The following is a 17,960-nucleotide window of genomic DNA, read 5'->3' as shown; positions in this document are numbered from 1 at the left end:
GTGTTTACAAAATCATGTTTCATGTATATTTCACACTTAGTTACGACAGATTTCATATGAATATGTTAATGAACAGCGATTTAATTTAACCTTCTTAGTAAAACTGACAATCTTTATGAAAATGATTGAAATATTTTATGAACTGAATATGCACATTTTCTAAAGACTTGTCTTGTTTATTGAATTTATTAATGCAGTTTTATGGACAAACAATGATGTATAATGATTGGTCATGTGCGTATTTGTCACAAACATTTTACGATTCATTCACATTGTTGTTAATGATAAAATAATTCATTAATCAGCTCTGTTTTGAGATTCCACGCATTCATTCATTTCTGGTAGTGGCACTGGACAAATAGGTGGTCTTTTGACGAGGTTAGATTTTTACACAAGGAAGCCACTCAGTCCTGTAGGTGTTGACACAGAGGTCACTATTCACATATCCCTTATGGAATTATGTCCTGACATTTAATGAAGTTGTATATATGTTTTGAAATTATAGATGAAAGGTCTGTTCTTTGAAGGAACATATCCATTCTAAATACTGTTCATGACCGTATAATTACTTTTGGTAACGTATGTTTCATGAAATTTCTTTTGAGAAAATATAAAAGTTTATATATATGTTGAAACAATATATGCTGTTTATAAATTAAGTATAAGTGGTTTACTATGCATTTATTCTCCACTAACAGGCGGCAATACACTTTTGTTAACTTTCAAAAATTACCTTATTTTCCTTTCATGTTATACCCAGTATATTAAATTCAAATTGGATAGTGCTTAGATATGATGTTAAAACGGCTTCCCTTCAGCAATCATAGATATTTTGATACTGACACTCAAGGATTTTGTCACGTGACAGATAGTTACCTCAAGAATGCCAGTTTGGGGTGAAGTTTTAACGTGATTGCATTTTTCCTGCAATTTTGAATGTATTCATGTTAAAGCTTGAGGATAAAAATACTTAGGAAAAGAAATGTGCATTAATTGAATGTTTTTTTACCTACAGTGTTACAAAATATTCTATATTCTTACCTCCTGATATTGCTCCAAATACTTTTTCATCCAAATGCATATAAGCTAGTTTATAAGTGGTAAGGGTAGACATGTTAATTGATATTCTAGAGGAAGCTGTTTTCTATATTCTCAAACTTTATTAGGCATAATTATAAAAATATCTTGCCAGTGATGCAAGAATTATGTTTCTTGCAGAGTTGCAGAAAGTAACGTATCTGTCAGATTTTCAAAGCAAGATAAAAACAGTTTGTATTTTGAAGAAAACAAACTTACAGTTTCCACGATGTTTCAAGAAATGTTCTCAGTTAACATAACAATGTTTCTTCGCTTAACACAGCAGTCAATGTTTTCAGAAAAATATTGACTTGAGGATATGTTTGCTGAAACTTTTCAGCTTCAATAGTGAGGTATCTGTTACTGCTTCGGTTCTTTGATAGCGAATCAACCGTTCAAATACTGAATGGTGTTGTCAAGAAACTGAACAAATAATATTTTTCATTATCACAAACAAACTATAACATGTCTCATTCCACTCAGGACAAATGTGCATTGATGTATCTGTTCCGAAAACAGTCAAGGTTTCAGTACCGTCGTATGACAAATCACGACAAACTAAAACAGCTGCAATGAAGAAGCATAACAAGTTTAGAATTACTAATGTAAGTTAAAATTCACCATATAACAACTGGACAAGCTTCATATTTGTTACTTTGCATGTGAAAAGTACGTGGCGAAGTTATCCTGATCTTTCATGCCATCCTCACTGGATAACCCAAAGGACCTTCTGGTGTGACCTACTGGATTGGGTTCAACTAAACAGAGAATGTCCTTAAACCAAAATCCCATCAGGTTCGTTAGGCCATTTGAATTGTCTCTGAATCAAACCCTTCACCATCCACTTGCAGAACCAGTTCATCACTTCGACAATGAATGACACTACATCTGGTACCTGTATTATGGAATAATAATTCATACAAAAATTCATTATTAATTATAACCACTACAATATTAGGATGCAGATATTAGGAAAATATAAATATAGAAGTTTAGTTTCATCATGTATCAGTAAAAGCTTAGAGAAAGACACCAGTCAAAAGTAGTAAAACTCATCTCACAGACATACTTTTGAAAAAGGTGTAAATAACGGCTGCACGATTTCACAGATGTTCAAGATAGAATCCTAGCCTAAGGTATCAAGGACTCAAGCTGTTAGACAAACCTTTCAGTAAGACAAAGTTATGACTAGACGTTTTAATGAACTGCTTTGATAAAGTAAACATGTCATCATCTATATTACAATAACTTTAAGCAAACGCCAATTTAGGGTCATTAAGACATGTCCCAGAGTAAACCCATCTATTGTAATCCAAGCACCTATAATTGACACATCAAATTAGGCTCATTAAGATCTAGCCCAGGTAAGCATCCAAGCATCCAGTAAAAGTGCCAGTGAGATTAGTGCCAGTTGAAATAGGATTAGCAGGATTAAGTACTCTCCTTGTCTGGTCATTGAAGTTGTTTTTGTAGGACACACCCCATTTTGTATATTCTGTATTTCATTGGTTATTGTAGGTCACACCCAGTTTTGTATCAGTCAACAAATCATAATCTCTTCCTTGTTTCAATTTTAGAGAAACAGTCACCAACTCCGATTTTTTGTCAGTAGGGTTTAGACTCCCAACACAGGTCAGCTCTAGCCCTCAGCCCAGAGGGTTGTACCGACTCTCTGTGGCCACCCCATGTTATTCCATTCTTGTAAATACAATTGTGATTAGTTTCTTGTGACTTCGGACTCTTTGCTGAGTAAATTCTCCCAAGCAGACCAGCATGCCAGTTAGATAAGGGGTTTCACCAGAACCCTCACTTGGACCCAAGACCGTTATCATAACACCTGTCTTGGGCTTAAAGAACTGGGACCATTATGTGGTGTCCCAGGAGATGGAAGATTCTCATTTACAGATGCTCCTTTCACCAAAGCCCAAGTCATGAGAACCAATTGTGGTTTTGTGCGTTACCTTTGCAGATGACATGTTTTGTCTAACCATCACAAAGCTGAGCATGGAATATATTGATAAATGATTTGAATGTTGCTATAGACTTGCTTGTATGTTCATTTCATCAACCATATATAACAGCGCCTTGTTTGCGTCCGTTAAAGAATACAAACGGCTGTGGGTTGTGAGGCCGATACGTTTATTCTGGTCTATTTATTAAACAGCCTGAAAGAACATATAAGAAAGTATATTAAATGAAATGACATGTAATATTACATATATGTGTCAATCAATCACACATATCAAACATATGGTCATGCATTCAAGCGGACTAGTAATTACTTTTATAAGTTGTCTAATATTTAGTTGATATACGTTTAGGATTACGTTCAATACATAAACAATACATATACTCACAATAACACAGTGATCTGATAGTTCATGTTCAACTATACATATTTATAAAATATATTATATTTCAAGTAAACCAAGTCTGACTTACATGACACAATACATTATATTTCTAATTATAGTAAACAAGAAACTGTCCATATATACAACATTTTATACAATATGAACCAACCTTAAATCGTCATAAAATTCCCCTGACCCTGGCTATATCTCTCCTTCAACAGTACAAGACAGCATCTGAGTTTAAAATCTGAACATTGTAGTTAAGCTGTGGCCAGCTTGGCCTATCAGTAAAACAATAGAAATGACTGAGAGCTGGAGCAAAGAGTGTTGAAAGCATGCAATGTGACAATTAGTGGAGGTTAGACTGAGAGTTACAAGGCTTACTATGCAGAGCTATGGACTAAGAGTAAAATAAAGTATAAAACATAACTAAGATTCTTACAGGTGTTCTTATTGTTTAATAGAGTAAGTCATTAAATGGAAACAATGCCTTCCACCTTGATACTTAATATAATCTTCCTAACTAAAACCTATGTACATATATATATATATTTGAGTCTGCCACACATATACCATTCTCTATTCAAATTGTTACACAAGAAAACGTAATTCAGATATGTGAGCCTGTCACACCCATTAACAATTTTATGGATAATTCAATCAATCAGTTTATAAGCTATATAGTTACCTCCATGAGTGTATGTTATACAACAGCGAATAAGTTATGTTTCGATTAATTCTAGTTTCCCTGGTAACGTATCTGTTCAAAATCTCACAATCCAACTGAAAACATAAACATAGCTTTTTTCACACAACATGGGTAAAGCCAAACGTTACGTTGTGCTATTTTGCTAAAATTGTGCATCCGCCGGTATACAAACTACTGGAAACTCTCAACATCGTCGGGCTTATGCAATGACATAGCTCGTAGAGATGAAACACCAGTGAGCGGAGCTTATACGCACTCCCGGAGCTAGACAACTGTGTTGCTATGCAGGCGTCATAGGGCATTGTTTCGAGAACGTGCTTTCGAACAAAATCACATCACATTACGTAAAGGGGTATTATGACGTACTTTTAAAGTTTGTGGTGCTGTATTCTAAAGGTAGGCCCAGAGCCAGTTGGTGGCATATAAGACAATAAACTGGCTCATGCTGATTACAGATGCGATTTTAGACATACCATATCTACCAAAGGGTGCTCTCATGACAACATAATTTGATACATTTGGCCTTACTTTTGACAACTGTAAAAGAAAACGTTCTGGAAATATTGCCATTTGGTTCGCTTAAAAGATAGATCTCACACTATTATAAGAAAATTGACTATAACTGGTGGTTTATATGGCCTTTTAAAGAATGAAATGATAGATTGACCGAAAATTGTGGTATTGGCGCCTCTTAGTGGAGAATGAATGTATAATTTGCATTAAACAGGAATACTATTAAAGTTACTTACAATAAAATAAACAAGACATATTTACTGAATAAGAAGCATGTTTTGTCATTCTTTTCTTTCACCGCCTTTAATTTTTCAGTAAACTTATTTTCTAAAAATCATTAGTTTTGGTTGTTCTTTGTCAAATGTATCTAAATAAAGATAATACAATGTAATAAATAATCTAAGCTTCACAGTCTATTAAAATATATGTAATGTATGTTACTCAAATGAAACTAATGTCATTAAAGCATACCAGGAATCGTTTTAGACTTGATTTCATACAAAACCTATTTTACAGGATTGAGAACATGGTGTACTCAAGAGTGGAGATACAGAAGCATTACCGAGAAAGAAAAAAACAGAAAGAAGGTGAGAAGTACAGAGACAGACAAAATTGAAAATGTTACTATAAATTGTATATTCATATACTTATCCTATCTCAGGGCATGCACCTCTCTTCTTCTTCTACGACCATGTGTTGAATCAAAAGTTATCTGGCCTCTGAACCCCCGAACTCTGACCCCTCTCCGATAGCAGTACCTGTCAATCATCTCGATAAGCATGCAGATTGCTCAGATGATCATATGACGGTCTGTGCCTGTCATTCTCGTCTTGGAGCGTCCAGTCATCTGTGATGTGGGGCAGGTCGGGTGGGTATCCATCGTGTGAGATAGGATAAGTTTAAAAATTTGAAAATTTTACTATAAATTGTATATTTATATACTTATCCTATCTCACAGTATGCATAATCCCAAGGTTGGCAGGAGGGCCGCAGATTACCCCGTCAATACTTACAACCGTGAAGACGCTTAACCCAAGGAGGCCAGGAAAAAGCACCAACTCCCGATATGCAGACTCCAACTTGTGATGGGTTTCTTCAGATAACCCCTTGGCTTACACAGCACAAAAGCTCTAGGGAGTGGGCGCTCCCAAATTGGTAAGAGTTCTACCCGTAACCCCAGCTTGAAAGGTATTCTATTTATTATGATTATTTCAAGGGGTTAGGGTTTAGGTTTAGGCTTTAGATTCAGCATTACGTTAGGTTTTGGGTTAGGGTTAGGATAGGCTTTCTATAAAAACATCTATTCTTACTATAAATCTTAGGAATAGAATGAAAATAAAAAGGGGGTTACGGGCGCAATCTTTCCCCCGAAGTAATGTTGTTTTCGGTCGCAACTTTTGACAAGCAAAAGGACGCAATTTGGCAAGTAGGCCCTGCCTCCCCACGATTTATCCCGTGACCCCAGTGAATTAAAGTCGAAGACCTTAATCTGGCCAGTCCCTGCTTCGAAACTACCCCCCCCACAGACACAAGCTGGAAGGCGGTGAAAGAGGGAATAGCCCGGTTGCTCAACTAGTTTAACGTTCAGTACCAATCCCCCTAACTTACCAAAGGTGAGAAAGGACTTTAGGAGCGGAACGCTTCGAAAACCATGTAGGTAATCGGAAATCAACACTTCACTGACATAATTGCTCAGAGAGTAGAGGTCAGTAAGCGGAGTTTTGATCATCTCTGCATGTAGCACAAGACTGGCCTCACAGACTATCAAGTCATTGCTATGAAAGTGCTGACATGACCTAGTTCCCTAGGTGAGAATAATCTAAACCAAAATGAAAAAAGTACCAAGACATGGATTACATCGATATCTTATTATGTACAGAGCAAAACCGACCAAAGAAGGATTGCTTTATCTGCGAACACGGGCCGATGACAATTGCTGCGCCAGGACCAAGGGGACGAATTGATGTAGACCTTCCACATCTGTAACCGAGAGGGGGCGGTGGGGTAGCCTAATGGTTAAAGCGTTGGCTCGTCACGTCGAAGACCCGGATTCGAATCCCCACATGGGTACAATGTGTGAAGCCCATTTCTGGTGTCTCCCGCCGTGATGTTGCTGGAATATTGCTAAAAGCGGCGTAAAACCAAACTCAGTCAGTCAGTCAGTGTAACCGAGAGATCCTGCAAGTAGTGTGAGGCGAACACAGTATCTGATTTCCCAAAACAGCCCTTCATAATGGCCTGGAGGGAACAATTCCTGTGAAGCGCCATGGTGGAAGCGAGAGCCCGAGTCTCATGGGGCTTCACCGTCAATAGCGGAGGAAGGTCAGCAAAGGCATAAGCACGCAGGATCGTAGTTCTCATCCAAAACGCCAAGGTAGTGCGTGAGACTTCTGAGGCGGAGGCAGTGGATAACGGAATGAACAGTCTCTTACACAGTCTGCGACGATCCTGCGAGGCAGTTAGGTAAATCCGTAATGCTCGAACCGGGCATAAGGAAAGATCTTCTTTGTCATCTGAGCCCAAGATAGTAGACAGCGGCGGGATCGTACACGTGCGGTCTGGCTGTCCAGCTGGTAACTGATTCTTGGCGAGAAAATCCCACCGCAAACCAAGGAAAACTCTAGCATGTCTAGACCTCTCAAATTGTACCTGAGAGACATCGAGAACATGCAACTCAGATATATACGGGCAGCTGTTGCCAAGGCCAAGAGAAAGAATGTCTAAAAGGTGACATGCTCAAAATCTTTCTCCACCAGAGGTTCATAATCAGCTGACGTGAGGTGAGCTAGTACAACGGAAAGATCCCAAGCTGGAGGCCAGGACTTCCGGGATTGGTTAGCAAGTTTATAAGACCAGAGGAGAGACTGGAGCTCAGGGACAGTGGATACCTTCACACCCGAGGCCGACACAATAACCGTGTTAAGGGCAGCCGGGTAAGTAGAAAGCGTAGAACCTTTAAGCTTTCTGGAGGTTCGGAGATGTTGAAGGTACTCTGCCACCATCTGCAGAGATGTCATAGTGGGAGATGTTATGCCCTTCTTCCTGCAATACGCTTCAAAATTCTTCCACTTGTCATCATAGAGTGACCTAGTGGAAGTGCGATGCGCTGTAGTGATGGCAGTAGCAACACGCTTCGAATAGCCTTTAGCCGTTAATGACCGATGTAAATGCGCCAAATGTGAAGATGGAGCGTGAGCGGAGACCAGTGTAGCTGGTCGGAGTGCAGATGAACCAGTAGATCAAGCTGATCGGTGGTAGTGGTACCGGATTTCAGGTTCAAGCAGCTCCGCTGAGTTCTCGCAATTTCAGTAGTATGTGAGGAAGAAAGATTTATGAACCGCTTTAGGTCATTGGCCAGATCTGGCCAGTCAGTAGAGACACAAACAGAGGGAGCTGGTGGTTGAACCGACAATAGCAGTGTCATCAACAGCTGAGTCTGGCAATTTTCAGTAGTTGGGGAGGGACGACATGTGAGGAAGAGAACTGTTCACCCCTGTCCACTGCAGGAGTTGTGGAGACCCCGTTGACCCCATCCTGTTGATGTGCCACACAACTGCTGCGTTGTCCGATCGGACCATGAGGGAAGTTGCTAATAGGACATCTTGCCAGTGAATGTTTGAAAGAATCACCGCTCTGAACTCCAGAATGTTGATGTGGTAGGTGCGATCTGCGAGAGAGCACTGCCCTGCCCTGATCAAAAAGATGAGCCCCCCACCTGTGTAGAGACGCGTCCACATACAGGTGGTGAGACGGAACGAACAGCCCTAAGCAAACTCCTCCGCAAATGTTCAATTCTTCCATCCACCACAGGAGATGGGGATGGAACTCCGGAGGCAGAGTGATCAAGGCAAACGGATCACCCACTCTGATGTAAGGCGACAGGAAAAACTGCAAGGGCCGAAGTCTCAGTTGAACCTTGAGGGTCAATGCCTGAGCTGACGTCAAGAGGCCCAGGAGCTCCTGCCATTGCCGAAGCGTCCTGGGTTGCGCCAATGCATGGGGAACCAAGTGCTGTGTCTTGCAGAAACGATCCCTCAGGACAAACAGTTTGTTGAACTCTGTGTCAAACACTGCTCCAATGAATTGAAGATGGCGAGTAGGGACAAGTTCCGACTTCTGCAGATTTACTAACCAGCCTAATTGGTGAAAAAGCTGTATCGCAAACTGCATGTGATGAAGCAGAAGGGCATGATCGCTTGAATGCAGTCGTCGATGTAAGCTTCAAAAACTATCCCCTTGCGGTGAAGGAAACTGGTGATAGGCTTCGTCACTCATGTAAACAGCCACGGGGCCGAAGAAATTCCAAACGGGAGGACACGCCACTGATAGTGGGTGCCCTCGAAGACAAACCGAAGGAACTTGTGATGAGCCGGGAAGATCAGGATGTGAAGGTATGCATCCTGGAGACCGAGACTGACCATGTAGTCTCGCGGTTTGATAATAGTCTTGAGTAGGGCCACCGACACCATGCAAAAATGGGGCGGAGGCTGCAGAATCATCTCGTTGAATATCTTCATGTTGAAAATTAGTCTCAATCGGAGAGTAGAATCCCAGGTCGATTGGGGCTGGGGCCGGGCCCAGGGATTCAATCGCAACTTTCTGGAGTAAGGTGTCTATCATGGATCGTAGAACAGCCGTTTGCTGAGCGGGATGCGTTCTGTGATCCGGAAGTAAAGTCAGACGAGGATTTCCGATGATCGGAAGATGAAACCCCTTGGACAAAGTGGTGAGGACGTAAGGGTCGAATGGGTAGTAGATGTAGAACCAACCACCAAAGTGGAAAGCGCTGAACGACAAGTAAGCGTCGCATTGGAGGGAATGTTAGGAACCACACCAAGCGCCGCATGAGAGACTCCCACCAAAGGAACAAAGGGGTGTTGGGGTACAGTCACCACTGAAGACAGACGGGGCTGAACAGCAGATGTAGATAAAATGACAACCCTAGGTCGTGAGGAGTCTTCTAATGTTAGATGCATGCGGTTTTCACTGAGGTCAGAATCAGATGCCTCCCCAAGGAAATCTTCATTGGGAGACGGGGACTTCGAATGTCAAGCTGCAGTTTTCTTACAGGGTTCTGCCTTAGGACGTTTAGACGCAGACGGACCCTCAGATGTTTTACAACGGTCCCTATCTGACATGCATCTACAAGCTACCCGGCGATATTCAGAGAAAGCATCGTCAGGTAGCAGGCAGTTTCGCTGGCATTCTAACAGAAATCTGAGTTTTTCTGAGGTATAGCCCTTGACTGTGAATTATTTAAATTCTTTTGAAGATTGACATAACTTTGTCTTCCTTTTACTGAATACGATCGTAAAAAATCATATTATTGAAAAAATTCATTTTATTGTGCCAATGTCTGGTTTCAAACCTGCATCCCTTCTTGTACTAGCTTGGTGGTTTTATCCACTAGGCTACGAAGGATCGCTGTGAAAAAGGGGACTGTTTGTGAGTATGAACCACAAGACGGGTCATGCGGGCAGGCACATGCAGGACACAAGTAGAGAGTGCAGAGCACGTAAATTGTGCGTGCAAGACAAGGTAGCGGCTGCCAGTTGCATCCTAGTTGATTTCAACAGTAAATACCAAATATTAAAATTATGTCTACACTATATCTTCTAAACTATCAGCCCTCCCTTTTTCAAACAAAACCTCAGAGTCGGTTTTGATCCTTTACATACAGACACTCAGTAAAGAAGCCAAGGTTGACAGACGGTGGATATCTAAAATAATTCATGATGGGCTTGACTTCTCAATCAAGAAAAGAAGAAGGGCAATTGCCCTGCTAACAGAAGATGTTGAGTTTCTTGGGCGAGAAGATAACTGCCACATGCAACCTGGCAAAAGAGATGCTGTTAAAAGCAGAGATGGGAAACTGCAGTCCTGTATTCTTACTGATTACCTGGGGAACCTTCATCAGAAATACTTGTCAGAAAACCCTTCTGTTGATATTTCCTGTGCAATGTTTGTAGGATATGACCAAAGCACATCCTGCTCACTAATCAATTGGGTAGAAATGTGTGCCTGTGTACCAAGCACCAGAACTTTGCATTGAAACTACTGATGTTGAAGAGAGAAGGATTGGCAGTGTCGCAGAATCCTGACTCCTTTGTCAAAGAAGAAACAGTTATCAAGAAATGCTATCCCCAGTCATCAAATACTCAAAGTGGAAACGAGTGAATCTGGATGACAATAAAAAAGATGAAAATTGTACAGGAGCATATTGACCGCAATGATTTAATGGATGTCTGGGAGGAAGAACTTACACAGTTCATGCTTCATGACCATACTCTCAAAGCTCAGTACTCACAGCTCAAACATCTCAAGAAAAACCTGCCAAATCATGAAATCATTGTCCACATGGATTTTGCCAAAGATTACGCATCAAAGCTTTGTTGCTGTGTCAGATGAAATGTCACATTTGTTGCAATATAATGATTACTCCCTTATGAGTATTTTGTGAACGCAAGGACTGCTCCTGGCATCCGGGTAGTTGTACCATCATGGCTGACTAAAGTGCAAGCGTGGATTGCTTTGATGTGTTATCATTTAAGGTTTGGGTAACTTAACAGGATATTGGTGTATGAAACATGGTGGCAGCGGTTAAAACCAATCGTTTGAGTGCTGATACTTGTGCTGGTTGCCTTGTAGAAAGTATTTCAGTTGGACTGAGCGAGACCGCATGGTTCCATACTGCGTGAGTCAAGAGCACGTGGTTTCGGTGACAGTATGGTTTACTGTATTTGTGACTTGTTTGAATAACAACATTATCTTGTCATCACTAGCACTTTGTGGGAATTGACATTAACTAATGGCGGAAAATCAAGACCAACCGTTACAGGATTGAGAAGGGCAGGTAGCGGGTGCAGAACCGAATTTACCCTTGCCACACATGTTACCCCCACCGCCATTACAACTGTCAGGCAAAGTTGCTGAGAACTGGAGGTTATGGAAATCTTCGTGGGAAAATTATGTTATTGTAGCAGAGCTAGACAAATTTCCTGAGAATTACAAAGTAGCTGCTTTCTTACATTCTATTGGAACTGATGCATTGAAAGTGTATTCTGCTATGGAATTTCTTCCCGAGGAAAAGAAAGACATGGAGACAATAATTAAGAAGTTTGATGCATATACCATTGGTGAAACAAATGAGACATATGAACGCTATGTTTTGAACAACAGAATGCAAACTGAATCTGAAACTTTTGATGAGTACCTAACTGCAATCAGAACAATAGCACAAAGCTGCAATTTTTGTCAGTGTTTGAAAGACTCTTTATTGAGGGATAGGATTGTCACAGGAATTAGAGATTCAAATGTCAGGAGAAAGCTGCTCTCCGATCCAAAACTAACATTAAAGTCATGCATTCAGATGTGCAGAAGTGCTGAAGCTGCAGGTGTGAGAATTAAAATGATGGACACTGAGGAAGTGCATAAAGTGAAACATGGGAAAAGCAAATCACAAAAGAAATTTGATGAACGTCCTCAGAAACCAAACTTTCCAAGCTGTAAATTCTGTGGCTACAGACATGTGATGAACCGTACAAAGTGTCCTGCTTGGGGAAAAATGTGCGAAAGATGTCATGGGAAAAATCATTTCAAGATGAAGTGTCGCCATAACATAAAGAAGTCAAATCAGGTGAATGCTGTGTCAGAAGATGATTATGATGACAGTGATGAGGAAACAGAACTGATCAGTGGTGTAACCTTTGATTGCATTGAAACATGTAATCAAGTTGGAGGCTCAGATATTTATGCCGAGATGACTGTGAGAAAAGATGTTCGTGTTGTATTTCAAATTGACTGTGGTGCATCTGTGAACATACTGCCTAGCAGATATTTGAGCCCTGATGTGAACGTGTTGCCTACCCGAAAGGTACTTTGGATGTGGAATGGTTCAGTCTTACATCCTGATGGTGTATCTAGGATTCAGTTGAAGAACCCTAAGAACAAAAGGACATACAAAGTGGAATTTGTGGTTGTGTCTGATGGCACTAACAGACTAGTACCTTTGTTGGGATCAAAACAGTGCAACAAATGGAACTTTTGACAGTCAATGAGGAAAACTTTGTGAGAATAAATTCTGTAGTAATACCGTCACCCCAATTGAAAGATGTGGCCTCTGCAGAAGAGATTATCAAGTCATTTTCAGATGTATTTGTGGATGTGGTTGGACAGTTGCCAGGTAAAGTTCACCTGTATGTTGATCCTGAAGTTCAACCATGTGTATCGCAGCAGAACAGAGTTCTGATATCTAAGAGGGATGAATTGAAAGAGGAACTTGATCGCTTAGTGAAGCTTGGTGTGATTGTACCTGTGGATGAGCCCACAGAGTGGGTTAGCTCCTTAGTGATTGCCCAGAAACGATCCGGAGGCCTGAGGATATGTATTGACCCGAAAAGACCTCAATGGAGCCCTTTGGCGGGAACATTATCAGTTACCCACGATTGATGAAATATTGCCAGAGTTGACAGATGCTAAGGTATTTAGCACTTGTGATTTGGCTGCAGGTTTCTGGCACTTGGAGTTAGACACTGAATCAAGCCTGCTATGCACATTTGGGACACTTTTTGGTCGCTTTCGTTGGACCAGATTGCCTTTTGGTCTTAGTGTATCTCCTGAGATATTTCAGAAGAGATTACATCAGGCGTTGGATGGCCTGAAAGGAGTGAAGTGCATCGTTGATGATATTCTCATCTACGGAAGAGGCAAGAACAAACTTGAGGCTGATATTGATCATCATCGAAACATGCATGCACTGTTGGAGAGATGTCGAGAATTGGGCATCAGATTGAAGAAAGAAAAACTTAGACTGTGTAGGAGAGAAGTGACTTTTCTTGGTCATGTGATAACAGACAATGGACTTAAAGTTGACCCTGAGAAGGTCAAGGCTGTGATAGATATGCCTCCCCTCAGAATGTGGAGGATGTACAGAGATTCTCAGGTTTCATTAACTATCTTGCAAGGTTTCTTCCCAAGATGTCCAGTATCATGAAACCAATTCGTGATCTTACACACAAAGATGCCGAGTGGACCTGGTCTACTGAACATGAAACTGCTTTCAGGGGAAGTGAAGAAATTGATCTCTCAGGCACCAGTTTTGGCCTACTACAATGAGAAACAAGAGCTGATGTTACAGAGCGATGCAAGCTCACTTGGTCTTGGAGCGGTGTTGTTGCAAAACAACAAACCTATTGCATATGCCAGTCGAGCATAAATGCCTGCGGAAACAAGATACGCACAGATAGAAAAAGAACTGCTCTCTGTGGTCTTTGGGTTGCGCAAGTTCCATACATACACATTTGGACGTAAAGTGCTGGTAGAGAATGATCATCGTCCTCTAGAGTCAATCACAAGCAAACCCTTGCATAAGGCACCAAGACGTCTACAAGCCATGATATTGGCAACGCAGCAATATGATGTGACAGTGAAGTACAGGAAGGGTACAGAGGTTGTCTTAGCAGACACCCTTTCAAGAGCACATCTACCCTCAGATGAGAACAAGGATGAAGAATTCTCATGTGTGAACATGGCAAAATTCTTACCGATAACTGATCAGAGACTTTCTCAAATCCGTCAGGAAACAGAAAAGGATGAAGTGCTGCAGAAACTGAAACATGTCGTCCTAAATGGTTGGCCCGAAGATAAGAACACTCTGCCCATGGAACTGTATCCATATTTCAACTGTAGAGACGAAATTTCCCTGCAAAATGGTCTGTTGTTTAGTGGAGAACGTCTGATCAAACCACACAGTTTAAGGACTCTCATGAAGACAAGAATATATACCTCTCACATAGGAATTGAAGGCTGTCTTCGTCGAGCTAGAGAGTGTCTATACTGGCCACACATGTCAGATGAAATCAAACAGTACATCGAAATGTGCGAGTCGTGCTGCAAATATCAAGTTGATTAGCAGAAGGAAACCTTACAACCTTCTGAAATGCCAGAAAGACCATATCAGAAAATTGGAGCTGATATCTTCACTCTTGAGAACAGAGACTATCTGATCACAGTGGATTATTTCGGTAATTTCTGGGAAATTGACTATCTGAAGGACACAAAATCTCAAACAGTGCTAAAGAAGATGAAAGCTCATTTTTCTCGTTATGGAATTCCTGATCCGCAATTCCATCAGCGATAATGGTCCGCAGTTCAAGTCTGATGAATTCCATAAATTCATTGTTGATTGGGACATTGAACATCACGTCTAGCCCTTACAACAGCAGAGCCAATGGCAAGGCAGAATCAGCTGTGAAGACGGCAAAACGACTGCTACATAAAGCCAAAGACAGCGGTAATGACCAATATCTTGCAGTGTTAGACTACCGGAACACACCGACTCAAGGAGTAGGATCCAGTCCAGCTCAACGTCTCATGAACCGACGTAGTAAAACGTTACTCCCTACAAGTTCAAACCTTCTCAAGCCTAGAACCACTGGTATTGCAGATGAGAGACAGAAACTGTTGGCTGAGCAAAATAAACAGAAGTCAAATTATGACAAGCATGCGAAGGACTTAAAACCTCTGGATGAAGGAGACGTGGTTAGGATGAAGCCATTCACTAAGAACAGTAAAGTGTGGCAGAAAGGTGTGGTAACCAAAAGACTGGATGAGAGAAGCTATGAAGTTGAAACAGACAAAGGGGTTGTGTGCCGTAATCGTCAACATGTTAAGAAAACGGCTGAGAGAATGACAGACAAACAAGCATCTGTATTCTCGAAACCTACATCAGAGAAATCACCAGTAACAACACCGTTGTCAACTGAAACTCCATCGTCGTCGACACCAACATCGTCAAGGACTGAGCAGGCTCCGCCAACACCTCGTACAATGACGACCAGGAGCGGTAGAACTGTGAAAGTGCCATAGAAGTTCAATGACTTTACTACCTAGGTTGGATAGTGTTAGGTTCAGGTGTTAAGTGATAGTTACAGTTACAGACGTTTCAAGTTATTGTATTTTGATGATAATTTTAAGTAAGTGGATTTGTGCCAAAGAGGCATGGACTTTTAATTTGTGCTCCACTTACAGTTTACAGTTAGTTTTCTCATGCTAAACTAGTCATATGGCAGTCTTTAATCTTACTATATCTACACTTAGATCTATAGCCAAATTTGCAGTTCAGTGTTTGAGATAACCTGAGATGATCATCCCTTTATTGCTATATCAGAGACATTGACTTTAAAAAAGGAGGGATGTTGCAATATAATGATTACTCCCTTATGAGTATTTTTTGAATGCAAGGACTGCTCCCGGCATCCGGGTAGTTGTACCATCATGGCTGACTAAGGTTTGGGTAACTTAACAGGATATTGGTGTATGAAACAACATTCACCATCGACTGTCTTCTACAACAATGCTTTGAACCTACGTCATTGTGATGACGTGAACTTTGTGCATTACTGGACTGATATTCCTACCAGTCAATATTGAAACCATTACATGTTCCATCTGACCGCAAATCACCAAGACATATTTTGATGTGGAGCTACTTGGAACTACTTTGAAGCAGGCCATGGAAAGGGACCATGTGACAGTCTGGGATGAACTGTTTAGAGAATGGCTGATGAATGTGGATGTGGAAAATCTGTTATTCAGGATGCTGAAGATTTTTTTGCATAGACACAAGACAACTGCATGAAAGATGTCAAATTATTCTTTGAGTCGAAAGAAAACTGCAAATTACAAGAAACGGAAATGAAGGCCATGGCTTCATATCTGGTAAAAGGCACAATGAAGTTGCATGCAGTCACTGTGAATGAGAATGGTGTTCTTCTTGTCAAGGATTCTTCTTGTTACTGTGAAGTTTGTCTTTTTGGCAGAACCTGTGAAGCATGGAAGAGTACAGACAAACCAGCTAAAATCTCCAAACAATCCCCAACTCTCAGCTAACCTGGGGCTCAAGTCCAGACCTCCTTTGATATTGTCAGCATACCTGGGGCTGAAGGCCAGAACTCTTCTGATACTGTCAATTTACCTGAATCCCAAGGCCACACCTTCTCTGATACTGCCAACTTACTTGGGGATTAAGGGCAGACCTCCTCTGATTACTACTGTTCAGGGGATATTGTTGCTGCTCTGTATGATAACATATGTTACATAGGTAAAATCATAGAAGTTGATGACGATGATGGGAGTGCCCTTATAGCTTTCATGGAGAAAAAGAAAGCCATGTACCGATGGCCAACATCCGAAGACATCATATGGATCAAAGAAGATAACATTTTGTGCAAGATTGAAAACCCTCTGCATTTGGGAAATTGGAGAAATTGTTTGTTCTGGGTGCTGGGGATGCTGTGCAAATTGACCAGTACCTTGAAAGTCATAATGTTCAAGCTTTTACCGGCTGCAAATAGATGAAAAGATTATTATGTGAACACAGTTTACATTTGGTAACATTCTTTACATTATTTCCATGTTACCTAGAGAAACAAAATGAACAAGTTTTGTTTTGAAACATTGATCACAAGTGGTTCTGTGTATCCCAAATAGAGGTTACCTTTTAAAAACATTAGTATGGAAAGTTAATCATTAATTGTTAATAGTTATTACTATAGTAACACACATTACATGAAGAACTGAATGAATAAGTTTTTATTTTGAAAAATGCTGAAAGCTAGGAACAAAGATAGTATTCCTATAATGTCTCACTATTCCTATACACGTAACACAACATATTTTCTATTTTCAAGTTAGTATCAAAAAAGATACTTAAATTGAAGCCTATAGAACATGGCAACAACGTATGGTACAAGGCCTTAAAGGGGAAGTGTACACGAAATAATCACATTTACTCTTATGTGAAACAAAATGGAATGTTTTAATTAGTTAATATCAGTGTTTGAAAATATACACTCATTTTTATTACAATGAGAGTAAAACCCTCAATATAAGTGCTGAAATGTTATGCCATTATGAGACCTTTGTTTGCCGAGCTAAACAGACCAGAGTTACTGCCCTTTGATTTTGACGTAATTGGTGCCATTTGATTTAGACTGGTCTCCTGTCTAGTCCCAAAGAAAAAGATATAAATACTGACATTAATCACGCCCAAAAAGTAAGTAAAAATACGAAAGAAGCATTAGAACTGAAAATGTAAGCAGTAAGATAGAAATGAGTGTGTGTATTTTCATTCATAACCTCACCTCAATGAAAATACCAAATATGTATAACAATGTTTGCACGAATACATGGGATTTATGGAGGGAAACTTTCCTTGTCTCAAGCAACATATATGCATAAATGTCACATGTAAGTAGCCCGAAACATTCTGGCAATCTGCAGGTTGTTATTTTCTTTGTGATCAAGGA

The 17,960-nt window shown here is 40.5% G+C and overlaps 1 protein-coding gene across 3 annotated transcripts in view; it reads right to left on the bottom strand.

Moving 5' to 3' along the window:
- Positions 1 to 17,960, bottom strand: part of LOC124260762 — a 279,431-nt gene that overhangs the window by 150,595 nt on the left and 110,876 nt on the right. The gene's annotated exons all lie outside the window — the stretch shown is intronic.

This window comes from Haliotis rubra, unplaced genomic scaffold (genome assembly GCF_003918875.1).
Source record: "Haliotis rubra isolate DU_JTF1 unplaced genomic scaffold, ASM391887v1 Scf774, whole genome shotgun sequence".
In the NCBI taxonomy this organism is placed as follows: Eukaryota; Metazoa; Mollusca; class Gastropoda; order Lepetellida; family Haliotidae; genus Haliotis; species Haliotis rubra.
The sequence above is the reverse complement of the archived record's forward strand: the minus strand, read 5'-3'. Positions and strand labels throughout refer to the sequence as shown.